At 36.4% G+C, this 8,737-nt stretch overlaps 1 non-coding gene across 1 annotated transcript; it reads left to right on the plus strand.

Moving 5' to 3' along the window:
* Positions 1–4,267: 4,267 nt before the first annotated feature.
* Positions 4,268–4,371, plus strand: LOC121482194. Its single transcript, XR_005985550.1, has one exon. It is a non-coding gene; the product is annotated as a U6 spliceosomal RNA (small nuclear RNA).
* The last annotated feature ends 4,366 nt before the right edge of the window (positions 4,372–8,737 follow it).

The following is an 8,737-nucleotide window of genomic DNA, read 5'->3' on the forward strand; positions in this document are numbered from 1 at the left end:
AACTAAAGTCTGAGGTTGATGACATAAAATTGATGGATGAAATGAGGTAAGCAAGTTTCCTCAGTTCCTATTATACTTCCATCTTGTCATTCCTAGAAAATGATCTCAGAAGTAAAGAGGTAGAAGGAAAACCTACAGTGAGTCAGGAGACCTAGGACAGTTGTGACCTGCCCCAGGCACCTTTTATAAATGGATAACCCATACAGGTGGCCTGGGGGAGGATTCTGGCAAATGTCTTCAGACCCCAGCCTTTAAGCTATCCTCTTAGATCCCACCTCACCCCAGTGAGAATGGGGAACATTAACAAGGCAGGAAACCACAAATGTTGGAGAGGATGCGGAGAAGGGGGAACCCTCTTGCACTGTTGGTGGGAATGTGACCTGGTGCAGCCACTCTGGGAAACTGTGTGGAGGTTCCTCAAAGAGTTAAAAATAGACCTGCCCTACGACCCAGCAATTGCACTGCTGGGGATTTACCCCAAAGATTCAGATGCAATGAAATGCTGGGACACCTGCACCCCGATGTTTCTAGCAGCAATGTCCACAATAGCCAAACTGTGGAAGGAGCCTCGGTGTCCATCGAAAGATGATGGATAAAGAAGATGTGGTCTATGTATACAGTGGAATATTCCTCAGCCATTAGAAATGACAAATACCCACCATTTGCTTCGATGTGGATAGAACTGGAGGGTATTATGCTGAGTGAAGTAAGTCAATCGGAGAAGGACAAACATTATATGGTTTCACTCATACAGGGAATATAAAAAATAGTAAAAGGGATTATAGGGGAAAGGAGAGAAAATGAGTGAGAAAAATCAGAGAGGGTGACAAAACATGAGAGACTCCTAACTCTGGGAAATGAACAAAGGGTAGTGGAAGGGGAGGTGGGTGAGGATGGAGGGATTGGGTGACAGGCACTGAGGGGGGGGCACTTGACGGGATGAGCACTGGGTGTTATACTATATATTGGTAAATCGAACTCCAATAAAAAATATACAAAATAAATAAACAAATAAACATTTAATAAATAAATAAATAAATATGTTATCCTCAGGCACTGAATCATCGCTGGCTTACATAAAGTCATGTGAAACCCACTTTCAAGAAATATGTGACGAATGAAGTGGGAGATGAGCCAGGGCTGGAGTTTAGGACTGAGGGGGGAGAGTAGTAGCCATACATTAAAAAGAGGAACTACTAGACTGGAACTTGGAACTCTGAAGGACAGATGAACTCAAAGTCAGCTGGACTGGTGCAGGGAGTCACGAAGACAGTTAAAGGACAGTCCTAGTGGCAGGTCCTGTTTAACCAAGTCTCCTCACGACTGTGGGCATGGACAGTCCTCCAGGAGACTTGGTTAAACAGGACCATAACAGAGGAAATGTTATGCTAGGAGTTGCTGGGGAGAAGCAGACACTGATAGAAAAACCCAAGGAGCATTAACAAAGAGTACAAGGCAAGTAAATTGTCAGGAGCATGAACCAAAGGTACTGGTTATATCCATGAGCCTGGCAGGCTAGCAAAGAGCTGGGGGTGGGGCAACCTTCCCTGAAGCCTTGAAATGGGCAGTACAGTGAGTGGTTGAAGGAACCCAAGCTGCCTGTCCAAGTCCTCTGGATCTGGCCTATACTGGAGGTTGGATGAGTCAGTCAGGCTCAACAGGTCCACAGGGGTAAAAAGCCATATGTAGGAAAGCATGTGACAAAGGACAGGATGAAGACCCAAAGTGACTGCGATGTGCTGGAGAAATATGTTAAATTCAATCAGGATAGCAGTCGACAAAGATAAATATCAGCTGCCCTTGGGGCCAACTGCTCGACTAAGGTAGCGAAGCAGCATGTTTGACACTTTAGATCTTTACTCAAGGAGTCAGCAGAAATAACACAAACTTGGGCTGCACAATAGTTAGTGTCTGGAACAAGAAGGGTACAATCTTGGTCAGCTCAACTTGGGTCAATCCTCCCTTGGAGTATGAGGCTTAGTTCATAGAGTCCCACCTGGAGATGGACCTGAGCAGAAGAAACTTGTGGATTTTGACTGTGAATCAGAACATCCTGTCACACAAATAAAAGTTAAAAACTGGAAGGTTTCTCCTGAAGGCAAAAAAGACTTAGAGAGGATATAAGAGCTATTTTCACAGAAATGAAGGATACAATGGTAGTAAGGATTCAGAACTAGCATCAGGACCAAGAGTGGAAGCCAAAGGAGACAGAATTTCAGCTCAAAGAAAGAAATCCTAGGACCCCTCCGAGCTACTTGAAAGGGAAGAGCCATCTCATAGACAGCATGTTCACAGCAAAGACAATCTTTCAGGAGATGCTGCAGAGAGAATCCAAGGCGGATGGCCAGGAAAGCAACCATGTTCTTCCAACTCCAACCACAGATTTCAGTCTTCTGAAAAATTCTCTCCAAGTGTATAAGAATGATGTTTACTCCTTGATTAAAACAGGCAAAAGAGGCTTTGTTGTTTGTACTGTGTTTTGACAGAAATGTCATTGAAAGCATTTCCATTTGTAAAAACATTCTTAACCTATTTCATTAGGTGACAGAAAGCAGAGGAGATTTAAAATGTACTGTTTTACAACAGGTGCTGTGGCCATACATATTTTTTATATTTAACTTAATCCTAAACAACCTATGAGGTATTACTATCTGCCTTTAATAGATCATAAAACTACGATTCATAGAACTTACATAATTTGAATGAGATTGGACAGGCCATACTTGAGAGATCAATGACTCAAAAGCCAGAGATCCCTGGGTGGCTCAGCTGTTTGGCACCTGCCTTTGGCCCAGGGCATGATCCTGGAGTCCCGGGATCGAGTCCTGAGGCTGCTTCTCCCTCTGCCTGTGTCTCTGCCTCTCTCTCTCTCTTTCTCTCTCTGTCTCTCATGAAAAAATAAAATCTTAAACACAGACACACACACACAAAAACAAAGACTCAAAAGCCTTCATGAGATTTTAAGCTTCTGATTCGTTTGTAAAAGGGTGGAAAGGGCATTGCTCTCACCTTACAACAAAAAATTCTGAATAATTTGTGAAATCACAATTTTTCTTGAGTAAATAAGATATCTGTGATTGCAGAACAAAACAACTAACCCAAAACCTAAATAATAGCAGATACGTCTAAGGAGAGATAGGACACAAGCACTTGTTTATTTGCAGGAGACAATGGACACCATTCAAAATTTTTAATAAATTGCTAAATGTTGAGCATGGACTAATGTGACAACCTCACTCTAAAACCAAGATAACACTACAAGAATTTAAAGCCCCAATTGCACTGACAGTGACCACACCAATAAGAAAACCCAAACACAGCTCAACTTAGACTGACTCAAATTCCCACACTAACGATTCAGAAAAATGAGGGGAAGGATATCCATTTCCAGGCAATAACACTGTTACATTAGTTTCCATTGTCCCATAAAAGATGTCATCTTTAAAAATAAAAAGCGTAAAATATACATATAAGCAAGAAGCACAGGAGGTGGGAAGAAAAAAAAATATGATCAACAAGAGCGGATTTCAATATGATACAATGTTGAAACTATCAGACAGGAAATTTAAAATAGCTATAATTAACATATTAAAAACCCAAGTGGAAAAAGTATTCAGCATACATGATCAGATGGGGAACTTTAACAGAGACATAAAAATTAAGAGGAAGAAGTCAGTGGGAATGCTAAAAATGAAAAGTAAGATAAAAGAATTGAAAATTCCTTAATGGTCGAAAAAATAGGATCAATACAGCTGAGGAAATAATCAGAAAGGTGAAAGATAAGTAAATATAAATAATTTAAACTAAAACACAAAAAGAAAAAAAATAATGAGAAAAAAAAAAACAGAGCTCCCAAAAGTTGTTGGTTGCTATAAAATAGTCTAACATACATCCATGTGAAATCCCAGAAAGAAGAGGAACAGGGCAGAAAAGCATATTTGAAGATAATGGCCAAAAATTAATGACAGACACCAAACCACAGACTCAAACCCTCAAAGAGCACCAAACAGAACACATATACCCACTCCTTAAGAAATATATAAGCATATTATATTTAAATTCCTGAAAACCAAAGATAAAGATAAAATTTTGGAGACAGCCACAGGGATGAGAAAGACACTATGCATAGAGGAACAAATATAAGAATTACAGAAGACTTTAATCAGAAACTATACAAGCCAGAAGGCAATACAATGACATATTTAAAGGGCTGAAAGGAAAAAAAAATCAATTACATATTCAATAAATCATTTTTTTACAATTAAGTGTGCTTGCTTCAGCAGTACATATACTAACATTGGAATGATACAGAGATTAGCATGGCCCCTGTGCAAGGATGACAAGCAGATTTGTGAAGTGTTCCATATTTCTTTTAAATGAATAAAATAAAATTAAGGAGAAATAAAAATATATTCACCAAACAAAATGAAAAAAATTCATTTCCAGTGTAACTGCTCTAAAAGAAATGTAGAAAGAAGTTCTTCAGATAGAAGGAATATGGTACAAAACCCTGGATCTACATAAAGAAATGAAAGCACTGGGAATAACACAAGTGAAATGTCACATAGTATATGCTCTAAAAGTTAACTTATGTCTAAACGAGGGTCAATAAAATTTTTCTGTGAAGAATCAAATAGTAAGTATTTTAGGCTCTGTGAACCACATATGGTCTCTGTCACATAGTCTTTGTTTTTTGTTGTCACTTTTATTTGTTATATTTTGTTCTTAATTTTTTAGAACCCTTTCAAATATAAAAACTATCATTAACTTGAAGACTTCTGGGAAGACAAAATAAATGTTTTTCTATTCTCCAGATGTTTATCCATTAAGTACAACAAAAGTCCCTGGACATTATATATAAAACAAACATCAGAGGATTGAATGGGGCGGGGGCAGGACGGAAGATGAGCTACTGACTGATAGACCCATGGGAAAACAGTGCTACATCTCTTAGGTTATATTTCTGTGTCATATATCCCAGCCTTGTAGTAGAAGATAACTACCAAAAGCAAAACAAATAACAGATTTTTTGAACTCCCAATAAAGTCTTGCTTTTATTGGGAGTTTGAAATTAATTAAAGGCCAGCAAAGGGGTTGTCCAACAAGGTAGAAGATTTAGACAGTAACTGCACAACTCCAGCCAGACACCACAGAAAAACTATGGTCCCACTGCACTGACACTAGCAAAGGGCAGTGGAGAGCTGGGACTTTAACCTAAACCTCATCAGAGAGCTGTCAGAGAAGGCTAAGTCTGACTTTCATTGCCCTGAGCAATAAAGTCTCACCACACTGCGGTAGGGACCAGGCAGGAGTCTGGACTTCCACTCTCCAATGCCCCTCTCCAAGGGTGGAATCAGAGGCAGCCTAGTGGAGAATCGTGACTTTTACCACTGCCCACTGGAGAGGAGACACCCCTGACCTCAATGGAGGCCCTATGGGAAATAGTAATGAGTCATTCCTACCCTTCCAGCCACAGTAGTATCAACAAAGGTCTAGTGAAGGGCCAAAGAACCACACTTAAAATTTCCAGGTTTCAGTTGGAAATCACCTGTCATAACAAGAATCAGTAAAATGTCAACTTGAATGAAAGAGACAGCAACAGAAGCAAAACTGAGATGACAGAGATGTTCAAATTATCCTACAATGATTCTAAAGTAGTCATCATAAAAATGCTACAACAAATAGTTATAAACATGCTGAAACAAACAAAAAACAGGAAAAGTCCCAGCAGAGATGTGAAAGATACAAAGAGGAACCAAAAAGAAATAATAGAACAAAAAATATAATATCCCAAACAATAAAATCAATGGATGGGCTGACAGCAAAATGGAGGAAACAGAGAAAAGAATCCATAACTTGAAGGTAAAACAATAGAAATTACCCAATTAGAACAAGAGAAAAAAAAGACAAAAAAAAAATGAACAGGGTGTCAGAAACATATAAGATTATAGCAAATGATCTAATACTCATATCATTGCAGCCCAAAAGAAAAAAGGAAAGAGAATGAGACTGCAAAAGTATTTGAATAAATAATAGCTGAAAATTTCCCAAATTTGGCAAAAAACAAAAAGATTCAAAAAGCTTAGAGAATTCTAAGCAGCATAAACACAAATTTACTCTAAAATGCATCACAGTCAAATTTTTGAAAAGTAAAGACATACAAAAAAATATTGAAAGCAGCAAGGGAGTAATTACACCTTACCTATAAGAGAAAACAATTCAAATGACAGCATATTTGTCATTACAAACTAGAGAGGAAGTAGCACAATATTTTTCAAGTGTTGAAATGAAAAACCCAAAATTATACATCCAGAGAAAATATCCTTTGGAATTAAGGGGAAATCAAGACATTCTCAGACAAAGGAAAACTAAGAAAATTTGTTACCAATAGCACACCTGAAAGAAATGGCAAAGGGAGTTTTCTGAACAGAATGAAAATATTGCAAGAAGGACTGCATACAACACTAGAGTGGGAAAAAGCAAAGAAAAGAATCAAAATATGATAAGTATAATACATCTTCCTTCCCCTTTTGAATGTTCTAAATTATGTTTGAAAGTTGAGCTGTAATTATAACTGTCATATGTGGTCCTAAATGTATGTAGAGGAAATATGTAAAACAATTATAATACGCATTTGGGAAGGTAAAATAACTTAAAGGGAGAAGGTTTCTATACCTTACTCAAAATGGTAAAGTGTGGGCAAATGTAGGTTCTGATTAGTTATGTATATATAATTTAAAACATAGCAATACCACAAAAATATCCACCCAAACATACACTTAAAATACTATAGATGTAGAGAAAAGGAACTCTCACACACTATAAGTGGGAATGCAAGTTGGTTGCAGCCACTAGGGAAAATAGTATGAAGCTTCTTCAAAAATTAATAAAACAACTACTATATGATCCAGTACTTCTATTACCAGGCATTTACCCAAAGAAAATGAAAATATTAATTCAAAAAGATACATGTATCTCCATGTTCATTGCAGCATTATTTATAAATAGCTAAGATATGAAAGCAACCCCAGGGTCCATTAGTAAGCGAATGGATAAAAAAAAAAAAGTGATACACACACACACACATACACACACACACACACACAAATACTACTCAGCCATAGAAAAGAATGAGATCTTGCCATTTGTGACAATATGAATGGACCTAGAAGGTATTGTGCTAAGTGAAATAAGTCAGACAGAAAAAGACAAGTACCATATGATTTCACTGTAAGTGGAATCTAAAACAAAACAAAACAAAACAAATAAACAGACTCTCAAATACTGAGAACAAACTGGTGGTTGCTAGAGGAAATGTGGGTGGGGGATGGGTGAAATAGGCAAAGGAGATTAGGAGGTACAAACTTCCAGTATTAAAATAAATAGTCATGGAAAAAATAAAAATAAAATAAAATAAAATAAAATAAAATAAAATAAAATAAAATAAAATAAATAGTCACGGAGATGAAAGTACAGCACAGGGAATATAGTCAATAATACTGTAATAGTGCTGTATGATGACAGATGGTGACTACACTTATTGGGCTGAGCACTGACTAATGTACAAAATTGTTGAATCACTAGCATAACATTGCATGTTAACCATACTTCAAAAATAAATAATAAAAACACTATAGATAAAATAATATTATAAAAAAATGTTTAAATAACCCATAAGGAAAAAAATTAAAAGACATGAAAAACAGAGAACAAACAGAAAGCAAAACTCAAAACTGCATACTTAAACCCTCACAGGTCAATAATTACATTAAATGTATATATTCTAAATCCAGAGGGAATAAAAAATAACCCACAAGTAATTCACTCCAGTTATAATGGTGTAGGGGAGTTGGTGTTAAATGCTATAAAAGGATATACCACACAGATATGAATCAAAAGAAAGAATGAGTGACTATATTAGATAGATAAAGTAATCTTCAGAGCAAAGAAAGCAGAGACAGAGGGAGACATAACATAATGATAAAAACATCGATCTACCACGAATACACAGGAATCCCACATGCATCCTCATCAAACAACAAAGCTACAAAATATGTAGGGCAAAACTAATAGAATTTTAAAATGAAATAGACAAATTCTTATTTTTAAAGTTGGGGCTTCAACACCCATCTCTCAGTGATGGATAGAACAAGAGAGAAAACAAGCAAGAAATAGAAAACAACAACCATCAACCAAAAGGATCTAATCAAAATTTGCCAAAACGTAAAACAAGCAAAAACAAAGTACACGTTCTTTTCAAGCACCCATGGAACATGCACCAAGCTAAACCATATCTTGAGTCTTAAAATAAACCTCAAAGATTAAAATCCTACATTATGTGTTCTCTGACTCCAATAGTATCAAAAGAACAAAATAAAAGAACATAAAGATAACAGAAAAGTCCCCAAACACTAGGAAACTAAGCAACACCTAAATAAGTTATGGGTAAAATAGAAATCTCACGGAAATTTTAAAAACACTTTGAATGTAAAGAAAGTATAAATACAACATATCAAAATTTGTGGGATAGAGCTAGAGAAATTATATATATAATATATATAATATAATATATGTATAATATATATATATATTTGGGTTGCCATAACGAAATACCACAAAAAAATATGAAAAGTTCAATAAAATTGACAAACTTCTAGCAAGAAAAAAGAGAAAAGACACAAATTACTCATATAAGGAATGACAGGCAATGTCACTAAAGACCTGGCAGACATCAAAA

This window comes from Vulpes lagopus, chromosome 24 (genome assembly GCF_018345385.1).
Source record: "Vulpes lagopus strain Blue_001 chromosome 24, ASM1834538v1, whole genome shotgun sequence".
NCBI lineage: Eukaryota > Metazoa > Chordata > Mammalia > Carnivora > Canidae > Vulpes > Vulpes lagopus.